This window comes from Oncorhynchus mykiss, chromosome 28 (assembly GCF_013265735.2).
Source record: "Oncorhynchus mykiss isolate Arlee chromosome 28, USDA_OmykA_1.1, whole genome shotgun sequence".
Taxonomy (NCBI): domain Eukaryota; kingdom Metazoa; phylum Chordata; class Actinopteri; order Salmoniformes; family Salmonidae; genus Oncorhynchus; species Oncorhynchus mykiss.
In genome coordinates, this window is record NC_048592.1 from 39818982 (window position 1) to 39831628 (window position 12647).

General features: G+C 41.7%; 1 protein-coding gene and 1 long non-coding RNA gene across 6 annotated transcripts in view; one reads left to right on the forward strand and one right to left on the reverse strand.

The window, feature by feature from the left end:
* LOC110509145 (ankyrin repeat domain-containing protein 12) overlaps positions 1-10226 on the reverse strand; it is a 50656-nt gene extending 40430 nt beyond the window's left edge. For 4 of the 5 annotated variants that reach the window (XR_005040216.1, XM_036966459.1, XM_036966457.1 and 1 more), the window contains exon 1: positions 10061-10225. The gene's annotated coding sequence lies outside the window, so the exon portion shown is untranslated. Of the gene's footprint in view, positions 1-10060 lie in introns of all 5 variants that reach the window. The other variant, XM_036966458.1, reaches the window with a different exon arrangement.
* Positions 10227-10303: 77 nt separating this feature from the next.
* The window catches only part of LOC110509147, a 30342-nt gene continuing 27998 nt past the window's right edge, over positions 10304-12647 (forward strand). The window contains exon 1 of the long non-coding RNA XR_002471405.2: positions 10304-10361. This is a non-coding gene — a long non-coding RNA (uncharacterized LOC110509147). The remainder of the gene's footprint in view (positions 10362-12647) is intronic.

Below are 12647 nucleotides of genomic sequence, written 5' to 3' on the forward strand. Positions count from 1 at the left end.
GTAATATTGTGTGTGTTCCTGGTTCGAGCCCAGGTAGGGGCGAGGAGAGGGACGGAAGCTATACGGTTACCCTGGCAATACTAAAGTGCCTATAAGAACATCCAATAGTCAAAGGTTAATGAAATACAAATGGTATAGAGGGAAAAAGTCCTATAATAACTACAACTTAAAACTTATTACCTGGGAATATTGAAGACTCATGTTAAAAGGAACCACCAGCTTCCATATGTTCTCATGTTCTGAGAAAGGAACTTAAACATTAGCTTTTTTACATGGCACATATTGCACTTTTACTTTCTTCTCCAACACTTTGTTTTTGCATTATTTAAACCAAATTGAATATGTTTCATTGTTTATTTGAGGCTAACTTGATTTTATTGATGTATTAAGTTAAAATAAGTGTTCATTCAGTATTGTTGTAATTGTCATTATTACAAATAAATGAAATTAAAATTTAAAAAATTGTCCAATTAAGCGGTATCAGATTTTTTTGGTCCTCCAATAAATCGGTATCGGCGTTGAAAAATCAATCGGTCGACCTCTAATCTTTATATGCACTAATATCAGTAGGCTAATTTATTTGGGGCTAATATATACCTGAGTAAGTGGAAACTCAAAACACAGCTAGATCACCAACTGTAAATATATTACCCACTGCTAGTAGCCATTTACTAAAAACAGTAAATGTAAGCCCGCTGTCCAATGAGGCCTCTGCAATCGGTATGGCCAATGTGCATAATCATTTTGTGTGCCAAGAATCTCAAACCCATATCAAATATACCCACAGAAAAAGTGGAGAACCTCCTCTCGTCAACGTGACAGCTGTTTTTTTGCCAACAATGGGATTTTATGATGTTATATGACCGTGTAGAATGTGCAGCTCACAGCAATGCGACCCAATTGAAATTTACTCGCACGGGGGGGGGGGGTGTCATGAATGTAGGCTGTGGGCGTAATAAGGGTTTTAAATACAGTAGCAGAGACGGTGAAAATAGCTGAAAACAGTTCAAATGGGAAGCTGAGAAAACGTCTCTCCCCCGGGAAGGAAAGACCTCAGACGAATTGCGCAGGGAGGGGACAATTGGCAGGAAGAACGCAGTACAAAAAGGACACATTGCTATGCCTAGTTATTTTTAAATCGAGTTGCAGAATGATTTTCCAATTGGTAGGGCTATACTTCTCCTCCATAAAAATACTAAAATAGTTATATTAACTTTTAGAAACAGTTACACAACGGGGTGGGTTTAATCCTGAATGCTGATTGGTTAAAAACGCATCCCAGCCGGTGTCTATTCCAGAAGTTACCACCAGCTAAATCCATGATATTAAAATGCCTATTTACTCTGTTCCATCTGACTGTGCAATCCACTGTCTCATCAGCCCAGCCAGACAATTTATAAACTTGATCTCTGCTATAAAACGCATCTAGACATCATCTAAATCAGAATAAAACAATGCCAGCCTCAGTAACTACAGCAGAGCCGGCCTCAGTAACTACAGCAGAGCCGGCCTCAGTAACTACAGCAGAGCCGGCCTCAGTAACTACAGCAGAGCCGGCCTCAGTAACTACAGCAGAGCCGGCCTCAGTAACTACAGCAGAGCCGGCCTCAGTAACTACAGCAGAGCCGGCCTCAGTAACTACAGCAGAGCCGGCCTCAGTAACTACAGCAGAGCCGGCCTCAGTAACTACAGCAGAGCCGGCCTCAGTAACTACAGCAGAGCCGGCCTTAGTAACTACAGCAGAGCCGGCCTTAGTTAAATATGAATAAAACGATAGCGGACTCGATGGGAAAGAAAAGCACCCGTTTGGCAGTTCTTCAGCTTCACGCTAAATGATCAAGGTGAGCCAGTAGACCTGACCAAAGTCACTTGGAGAATATGGAAACAGATTACTAAGGCAAAGGATGGCCAAACTACAAATCTCAGTCAACATTTACTAGTTTATCATCCTGCGGAGTTTGCTACTCTGGGGCAGAAAAGGTGGACATGCTGCTGTTCCTTTCCAGAAACCTTTGAGTAGGCCTAAGACAAACAAGTCTTGAGTAGGCCTAAGACAAACAACTAGACCTACCACTCTAGTGGTGCTAGACTTGTGGTAGTGGACTGGACCCTACCAATCTAGTGGTGCTAGACTTGTGGTAGTGGACTGGACCCTACCACTCTAGTGGTCCATCAATGTACGCACTTACTTGACAAAAACAATGTAGTGTTTACATTAGGTAGGTTAGTTCAAACAAGTATTTACCTTTGTTAGGTTTAAATAAAGGGAACACTAAAATAACACATCCTAGATCTGAATGAATGAAATATTCTTATTAAATTATTTTTTCTTTACATAGTTGAATGTGCTGACAACAAAATCACACAAAAATGATCAATGGAAATCAAATTTATCAACCCATGGAGGGTCTGGATTTGGAGTCACACTCAAAATTAAAGTGGAAAACCACACTACAGACTGATCCAACTTTGATGTAATGTCCTTAAAACAAGTCAAAATGAGGCTCAGTAGTGTGTGTGGCCTCCACGTGCCTGTATGACCTCCCTACAACGCCTGGGCATGCTCCTGATGAGGTGGCGGATGGTCTCCTGAGGGATCTCCTCCCAGACCTGGACTAAAGCATCTGCCAACTCCTGGACAGTCTGATGCAACGTGGCGTTGGCGGATGGAGCGAGACTTGATGTCCCAGATATGCTCAATTGGATTCAGGTCTGGGGAACGGGCGGGCCAGTCCATAGCATCAATGCCTTCCTCTTGCAGGAACTGCTGACACACTCCAGCCACGAGGTCTAGCATTGTCTGGCATTAGGAGGAACCCAGGCCCAACCGCACCAGCATATGGTCTCACAAGGGGTCTCATCTCGGTACCTAATGGCAGTCAGGCTAACTCTGGCGAGCACATGGAGGGCTGTGCAGCCCCCCAAAGAAATGACACCCCACACCATGACTGAGGATGTTGCAGGCAGCAGAACGTTCTCCACGGCGTCTCCAGACTGTCACGTGCTCAGTGTGAACCTGCTTTCATCTGTGAAGAGCACAGGGCGCCAGTGGCAAATTTGCCAATCTTGGTGTTCTCTGGCAAATGCCAAAAGTCCTGCACGGTGTTGGGCTGTAAGCACAACCCCCACCTGTGGACGTCGGGCCCTCATGGAGTCTGTTTCTGACCGTTTGAGCAGACACATGCACATTTGTGGCCTGCTGGAGGTAATTTTGCAGGGCTCTGGCAGTGCTCCTCCTGCTCCTCCTTGCACAAAGGCGGAGGTAGCGGTCCCGCTGCTGGGTTGTTGCCCTCTTATGGCCTCCTCCGCGTCTCCTGATGTACTGGCCTGTCTCCTGGTAGCGCCTCCATGCTCTGGACACTACGCTGACAGACACAGCAAACCTTCTTGCCACAGCTCGCATTGATGTGCCATCCTGGATAAGCTGCACTACCTGAGCCACTTGTGTGGGTTGTAGACTCAGTCTCATGCTACCACTAGAGTGAAAGCACCGCCAGCATTCAAAAGTGACCAAAACATCAGCCGGGAAGCATAAGAACTGAGAAGTGGTCACCACCTGCAGAACCACTCTTTTATTGGGGGTGTCTTGCTAATTGCCTATAATTTCCACCTGTTGGCTATTCCATTTGCACAACAGCATGTGACATTTATTGTCAATCAGTGTTGCTTCCTAAGTGGACAGTTTGATTTCACAGAAGTGTGATTGACTTGGAGTTACATTGTGTTGTTTAAGTGTTCCCTTTATTTTTTTTGAGCAGTGTATATACAAAAATTATTAAAAAATAAAAATGGCACACGAGACAGCAGTCTGATTCAGTCTGAATGGCAAACCTGTATCAACAATAGTACATTTACTGTTGATTCGAAATTATCTGAATTTACAGTGTTTGTTTGGCTACAGTAAGTTCTGTTAAATCCATTCAATATAGTCATATTACCGTCTTAACGCTGTCGTTGTAAGAGTGGACATGTTTGCAGAGCGCACAACCTAGACGCACAACCTTTCAGTTATTGACAAATTATTCATTATTATGTTTGCTCTGGTCAAATCTTTGAGTAAGAGCACAAACCTGATTACGCATAGAAGTAGACCTAGTCTATCTGGCCTGCCTGCAAATGTAGGCCTATAAATGTGTCCCTCTGGGGATATGATACCATTTCTGATGGTCTTAACTCACCATTTAAAATGTGGAGCTTCTCAAAAGTAATAACTTCCTTCACCTCAAAACAGCAAGTGAACAAAAATCTGTTTCCGCATCTATTGAGAATGACAATAGTTCCACAACGTAGCCTATTGGAAAAATACTTTTTGATGACCACTCAGCACAAGGGGCCCCCCTTGCCCTGATCCGGTGGAAACATCATAAAAACAGGTCTGATTACTTATCCCATGCGCAAATAGTCTACAGCTGTTGTCTGTCCAGAGCTCACTGGTACAGGAAACACGGAGGCCCCAGAATATTCAATACATTGTTGTAAGTATGCTAACATGAGCTCTGGGCGAGACCGAGTTAATAGTGTTTTTGACATACAGTCAATAATACAGTAGAAAAATAAGTCTACATACAATGTGAGCAAATGAGGTGAGAAGGGAGGTAAAGGGGGGAAAAAAAGGCCATGGTGGTGAAGTAAATACAATATAGCAAGTAAAACACTGGAATGGTAGATTTGCAGTGGAAGAATGTGCAAAGTAGAAATATAAATAATGGGGTGCAAAGGAGCAAAATAAATAAATAAATAAATAAATAAAGAAATAAATACAGTAGGGGAAGAGGTAGTTGTTTGGGCTAAATTATAGATGGGCTATGTACAGGTGCAGTAATCTGTGAGCTGGTGCTTAAAACAAACTCTTATTTACGATGACTGCGTACCCCAGGGCAAAACCCGGACGACGCTGAGCCAATAGTACGCCACCCTTTGGGACTCCCAATCGCAGGTCGGTTGCGCTACAGCCTGGAATTGAACCAGGTTGTCTGTAGTGATGCCTCTAGCACGGAGATGCAGTGCCTTTAGATAGGTGCACCACTCTTGAATCACAACATCCTACATAATATTTGTGAACTCACCCCCAACATGTAAACACATTTCTATGTTCTGTAGTATAAAAAAAAAATTAAAAAAAATTAAAAAGGAAGGAAGAGAAGTGTTTTTGATGACATCATCAGTGTGCATCGTGTGATTTGAACTATTCATGAGTTGGCATTGTCTACTAATTGGTTGAGGAAGTCATTGGAAACACTGAGATAAATATGAAGTAGAACATTTTAGAAATGCCCCTTTAAAAATGTATTTATTTTTAAAAGTCAGTTTTACTGATAGAGGAATTAATACTAAATTACTAAGAAATTAATCCAAATAAGGCATAACAGGGCATGCATTATACTCATTGTGAGAGTCCAAGATGAATGGCAAGTAATTGCCATTGCTCACTGGTTGTTACTGAAACCGATGTAAGTTTAGATTAACAGATAATCTATTTTTAGTTGGGGTTTTTTTTGCACGGACTGCGTCTCAATTCACCACATCTGCAAATATCGCCGTTCCGCATGTGCAGTGAGATGTGGCAGAGCTAGAGTGGTGTTTTGCCAGACCATGAGACGCCACAAAAACAAAAAAATATGTTCTACTTGAGATTCTTCAAAAGTAGCCACCCCTTTGCCTTGATGACAGCCTCGGCATTCTCTCAACCAGCTTCATGAGAAATGCTTATCCAACAGTCTTGAAGTAGTTCCCACATATGCTGAGCACTTGTTGGCTGCTTTTCCTTTCTTTTTGGTTACTACATGATTTCATAAGTTGATCAATATTATTCTACAATGTAGAAAATAGTAATATATATATTTTTTTTTAAACCCTTGGATGAGTAGGTATCCAAACATTTGACTGGTACTGTATATGTAGGTTGTTTTGCCCACAAGCCTCACAAGACTCGTCTGAAGGTCCCCGGTAAAAAAATAAATAAGTATACAGTGTGTTCGGAAAGTATTCAAGACCACTTGACTTTTTCCACATTTTGTTACGTTACATCCTTATCCTAAAATGGATGAAGAAAGAAAAAAATCCTCAATCTACACACAACACACTATAATTCATTAAAAAAAAAACAGAAATACATTATTTTCAAAATTGAGCTCAGGTGCATCCTGTTTCCATTGATCATCCTTGAGATGTTTCTACAACTTGATTGGAGTCCACCTGTGGTAAATTCAATTGATAAGACATGATTTGGAAAGGAACACACCCGTCATATATAAGGTCCCACAGTTGACGGTGCATGTCAGAGCAAAAAACCAAGCCATGAGGTCGAAGGAGTTGTCCGTAGAGCTCCGAGACAGGATTGTGTCGAGGCACAGATCTGGGGAATGGTACCAAAACATTATTCTTAAATGGAAGAAATTTGGAACCACCAAGAATCTTCCTAGAGCTGGTCGCCTGGCCAAACTGAGCAATCGGGGGAAAAGGGCCTTGGTCAGGTAGGTGACCAAGAACCTGATGGTCACTCTGACAGAGCTCCAGAGTTTCTCTGTGGAGATGGGAGAACCTTCCAAAAGGACAACAATCTCTGCAGCACTTCACCAATCAGGCTTTTATGGTAGAGTGGCCAGCTGGAAGCCACTCTTCAGTAAAAGGCACATGACCGCCCGCTTGGAATTTGACAAAAGGCACTTAAAGACTCTCAGACCATGAGATACAAGATTCTCTGGTCTGATGAAACCAAGATTGAACTCTTTGGCCTGAATGAATTCCTACAGCGAAGCATGGCGGTGGCAGCATCATGCTGTGGGGATGTTTTTTCAGCGGCAGGGACTGGGAGACGAGTCAGGATCGAGGGAAAAATGAACTGAGCAAAGTACAGAGAGAGAACCTTGATGAAAACCTGCTCCAGAGCACTTAGGACATCAGACTGGGGTAAAGATTCACCTTCCAACAGGACCACCAACCTGACAACGATTTTGTTTAAAAAAATGTTTTTGCTTTTGTCATTATGGGGTATAGTGTGTAGATTGAGGGGGGAAAACAATCTCCTCAATTTTTAGAATAAGGCTGTAACATAAAATGTGGGAAAAGTCTAGGGGTCTGAATACTTTCCGAACGCACTGTGTCATTAAATCAACAAGTAATTGTGCATGCTGAACAACAAATGAATTAGTGGGTGATGGTGATTTCTGATAAAAAGTGAGGGGAGAAAAAGCACACTGCCGCCGCCCTCCCCCCCATCAGATAGTGGGTGGTAGATGCCTAGTTTCCCTTCTGACTCAGCTCAGGTGCCAACATAGACATCATTTACAAACACACAGAGAAAAGTCAGCTCAGGGTAAAGTGACGAGGCATCAGGATAGGTAATCATAAGAGAAGAGAGTAGCAACCGCATACGAGAGCGTGCGGGCGTATTGTGTCGGTATGCGCGTGTATGTGAATTAGGGTCGGGACGATACCAGTATCGCACTATTTGTTTGTATCGTGACAGGGAAACAAACACAAAAAAAAGGGGATTTAACTTCTTAAGGAAAACAACACGGACGTTGGAAACAAACGTCATTGTGATGTCATTCAGAGTCACATGGATTCATTTTTTATTTTACATTCAGGAACAGAATGAAATCTGCTTCGTGTTATCATTTTTTTTGAGGGGGAGGAATATTGCGATACTGATATCATACCAGCCCTAAATGTGTGTGGGTTTTTTTGTCAGTGTCATGCATACAATAATGTGATTATTGTGGAAAGTGAGATTAGGAGTGGCAGGAAGCCTAGTGGTTAGAGCTTTTGGCCAGTAACCGAAAGGTTGTTAGATCGAAATACCGAGCTGGGAAGGTCAAAAATCTGTCATTCTGCTCCTGAACAAGGCAGCTAACCCACTGTTCCAAGGCTGTCATTGTAACTAAGAATGTGTTCTTAACTGACTTGCCTAGTTAAATAAAGATTACATTTTTTGAAAATAAGTTTGATTAAAACTTTTACATGCTTTGGAAGAAGACAGATTTCCCTAATAATCCTGTTTTCATGGACAACGTCTGAAATCAGGCAACCTTGACGGCACCGATAAATGCAGAAAAATCACCAATCAAAACAAACATTCTAGCACATCAAACATGTTATTTTTGAGAAGCATATTTGATTCTGAGTTTGGACATATAAAGTACACGTGAAAACTACTTCTAAAAGAAGCATATATATATATATTCAGCTGTTCCAAGTACAACTCACTCGCAAAGAGGGAAGCGTGCTTGGCTGGTGTATGGGCGAATCAAACGCACCGCTGGAACGCCGATTAAAGGTATTTACATGTTCTAATAATTTGAAAGATTACCCAGAAAACCAGGTGTTTTTAAACGGCATATGCTTACTTCCGATTATGACCTTACGCCAATTAAGACTAGCAGAGTACGGTGTTCACATAACTACTGCATAAACTGCCATAATAAGTTCAATATGTAAAATGTACTCGTGATACTGTACTCAGTGATAGTGAGTTTTAAGTACTTGGTACGACAGTAACACAAATGAGGAACATGATGTGACAACAAAATACAATTTTAGTGTAGCGATGATCAAAGTTAGACATTCAAACCAGAATTCTGTCATCGAGCTAAATAACAATTCAGGGTGGTATCAAAGGCCCATTTTTAAAGTATATAGGAAAATATATAGGACTAGTATTTTGGGGGAAGGGTTTGTTTTCAACATGTTAAGTGTTTAAGACAAACCCTAGGGTTAGTCACTATGCATTCTGTAATTAACTTCTTTATTGCACACACATTACTATGATTTTGATTATTTAGGGTGGAAGGCGTACAGCTATATTTTGTAGTAGGAAAAAGGGGAAAACTATTTAGATAAGCGGAGCCCTACTTGCAACTAAATTCATAGACTCAGTGTCATTATCATTGCTGCCTCACTGAAGACAATAGCTGGATATCAATTTCAACCTGTATTGCTCTGATATTAGGCTATACAAAATACTGCAACAGCATGGGGAGGGTAGAAATGACATCACCCGTGATTTGATATTTCATCATACTTCATGGAGACAGTTCATTCTGCACCCATTGTGGCTATAATACAATGTATTTATTCTGTCATTGTCATGAACGAAAGACGTGAAGTATTATTCAGCTCGCACTGGTGGCTTGGTTTTTGTATAGGATCTGAGTGATACGTCCTTTAGACAAAAGGTTTCCAGAGCGAAGGACGGTCACACCAGACAGACAGACAAGCGGTTCAACCAACACACCCCCCCCCCCCCAAAAAAAAAGCTTGACTCGCTGCTGTACCTTGGCTGTACTGTTGTCAGATTTACAAATAGCAAATAATTATAATTGTTATTATGTGCATTTTTGTTTTACAGATCCAACGTGGCAAATATTCGGACGTTTTAAACGTATATGGACATAAATGGACGCGAATACAGTTAGCTTGCTAGCTAGTTAGCCCGGGTTAACGTGGATACTGTTTAGAGAATAGCATACTTACGCTACGTTCGGCGCTGGAACGCCTGTAATGAGGGCTACAGTAGTTAAGTTGACGTTAGCTATTCCTTCTGGAGACTACGTAGACTACGTTACATAAAATGTGTCGAATTTGCTACCTGGCGAAAGTCTCGGTCAATTTACTTTGTAACCATGGTCTGTTGCAGGGGGAAAAATACTTTACAGATATATATTTTTTTAATCGTACAATGTGTAAGTTACATGGAGAACAAAAACAAAAAAAAACATCCCGTGTAGACAAAAGCCCGCTGAGGCGAATACCTTACAGGCTAACTGAAGCTAACTAGTTAGCCACCAGTTGTCACCCAGCTTTTCCCTTCGACACACAGCAACACACAGCTATAATTATTCATATTATTAGCATAAAAGCAACTTTGACACATAAGTAAAACACCTGTTACTTAAATGCGTCCATAAAAAAAAAAGTAGATGACATACAAGTCCAAAAATAACAATAAAAGTTGTGGCCATAGCTAACGTCAAAGTTGATTAGCTTGCTAGCTGGGGTTTTACCTATGATCATGAGCAATCAAATCTAAAGAAATATGAACATTTCACTTTCTGCTTACCTTTTCAATGCCCATCAGGTTCTGCCTGTTCATTCAGATCGTGAAGATAAAACTACGTAGCTTGTAAAACAGTAATTTCCCAAAATATTGAACATGAACAGTAGCTAGACTACGGGCTATGTGTGACGTCCAGTTTATTGCTGGGTTTGAAAACATCCCCAGTCCGTCCTTCGTCTTCAAGAAGAAACTCCCCCCAGCAAATCATGCAAACGTCGCTCCCATTGGCCGAGAACAGTCATATTGGTCACGTGAGTCCTGACAATCTTATTTTTTTTAAGGGTCTAAGTCTGCTGGATAATGGGTATGTCAAGCTATTTACCACATTTTAAACATTTCCCGGAACTGATAGATAGAATGGCTTCGATATGATAATAAAAAATTAAATACATCTTCGTTAGGTTAGTATGTACATTTTAAAGTCGTGTTTTATTGCGTGTATAGATACCGAATGGTGAGTATTTTGCAAGTCAACTTTTGGGGTGCATCGGAGAGGGAGAGGTGGGTGACGCTGGGCGCGTCATCCTTTCCGCTCCGCTCTGCGGCTTTAGGGAATGTTTTTCGAACATGTCGAATGAAGACATAACAGAGAGGTAAAATCTGATTATGTGCATTCAATTGTCATTTATATGAATGCATAGACACTGTATTCTAGTTCCGTCGATGTGTTGCATCATTCCTGCCGCTCTGTCTATATCGAATTGTTGTGGCGCAGTGATATTTGCATTATATGGGCATTAAAGCGCATGCGCGATTGGGAGAACATTATGAAAGATTTTCTATTATATTGACAAGAGATTCGAGTGCCCGCTCGAACAATAGAAATACATGTCCTCAAAGATGGAAGGCATGAGGAGGAGGGGGCGAGATCAGGTGGGACCATTCTAGCCAATGAGAGGGTAGATACGTGTGTATATACAGGCCATAGAGATAGATATAGGACTCATCTTTGTTATCTGTGTCATTATAGCGTCCGTGACGCTGTTGCATTGAAAGCCATCTTCATTTTCTTCCTCTTCTTCATTGGCTGATAATTCTCAACTCATAGGTATCCCCATCCATTTGACACATTTAAAATTGTTGAAAGTCTCAATTGCAATGTCCATGCTATAAGTGGTTATACCCATCATGAGTCTTCTATCTCTATGACAACAGACAACTCTGATATAAAGTCGTTAAAAAAAAAAAAAAATCAAACTTGCCAAAATGCCACATGCATCTAGCCTGAAAACTCACGGTACCACTGTGATGTCTTATGTCATCTTCACAGAGTATTGCTGCGCTACTAAACAGACAGTTGAACTTTCTACTCGAATTGCACTGTGCTAGCTACCTCCTTGCCAGCTAACAGTGCCTGGCAGGCAAGGGCAAAGTACACTGTCTACCAGTGTCCTAGCTAGCTACCTATCCTGCCTGCTGTGTCCAAGTTAGCTAGCTAACCAGCTAGCACAGTGTCCTTCGCTCCCGCTTGCCAAACACGTCCCCTCGCTGTCGTAACAGAACTGCGGGAAAACAGTCCGACAGGCCGGGGGCAAAGGACACCGGTGTCCTAGCTATCTCTAGTTAGTTACCTATTGTGCTTGCTATGTACCAGAGTCGTTAACAGAACTGCAGGAAAACAGTGCTAGCTACTTAACTATCCCCACCTCCTGCTTGCACAGTGTACCGGAGTCCTATCTTTCTAATTAGCTAGCTAGCTAACACCCAGTGTCCTAAATGTTTACATAACAACTGCCATCATTAACAGAACTGCGGGGAAAAAGTGCCCGACAGGCGAGGGCGAAGGACAGTCTGCCTCTTCTTCTGTGGGTTTATCTGCGGTTCGCATCCAAGGGTGCATTACCGCCACCTATTGTACTGAAGTGCCTCCTCCTCCTAGCTTTAAAATGGACCAATAGAAGCATAAAGAGGTGTTCCTGCAGATGCAGGAATGCCCACGTTCAGGAAACCCCAATGTGCAAAATATTACCTTTTCATTCAAGACAGGATAAATATATTGTTTCAAATGATAAAACATGTTTTCTTTTAGTTACTTATTTTTTCTCCCTCAACTCAGCTAGCTAAAAGCGAGGCTAGGTTGAAGATACCACTGTAGCTAGCGACCTCAACCTAATAACCTAATAAAAACAAACGTCATTACCATCACGATAAACTTAAACGAGAGGAGGCAAGTCATAATACAATTGGCTTAGTTGCCAATTTATTATTTAACATTACTAGTACAATAGTACTTCCTTATCGGAATGCGTAACTGTTTACAAGTTCCTAGCTATCCCAAATGCATGACATCCGACATAACGGGGCGGCAGGGTAGGCTAGTAACCGGAAGGTTACGTTGGACTAGTAACCGGAAGGTTGCAAGTTCAAATCCCCGAGCAGACAAGGTACACATCTGTCTTTCTGCCCCTGAACAGGCAGTTAAACAGGCCGTCATTGTAAATAAGAATGTGTTCTTAACTGACTTGACTAGTAAAATAAAAAAAATAACGTAACAGAGTGCTTATGGGTAAAGCCTCGTTCACATTACACGAGTCTCACCGTTACTACGGATGTCATGCATTTCAATGGGGACGTCCACAGCGGCGTGGAA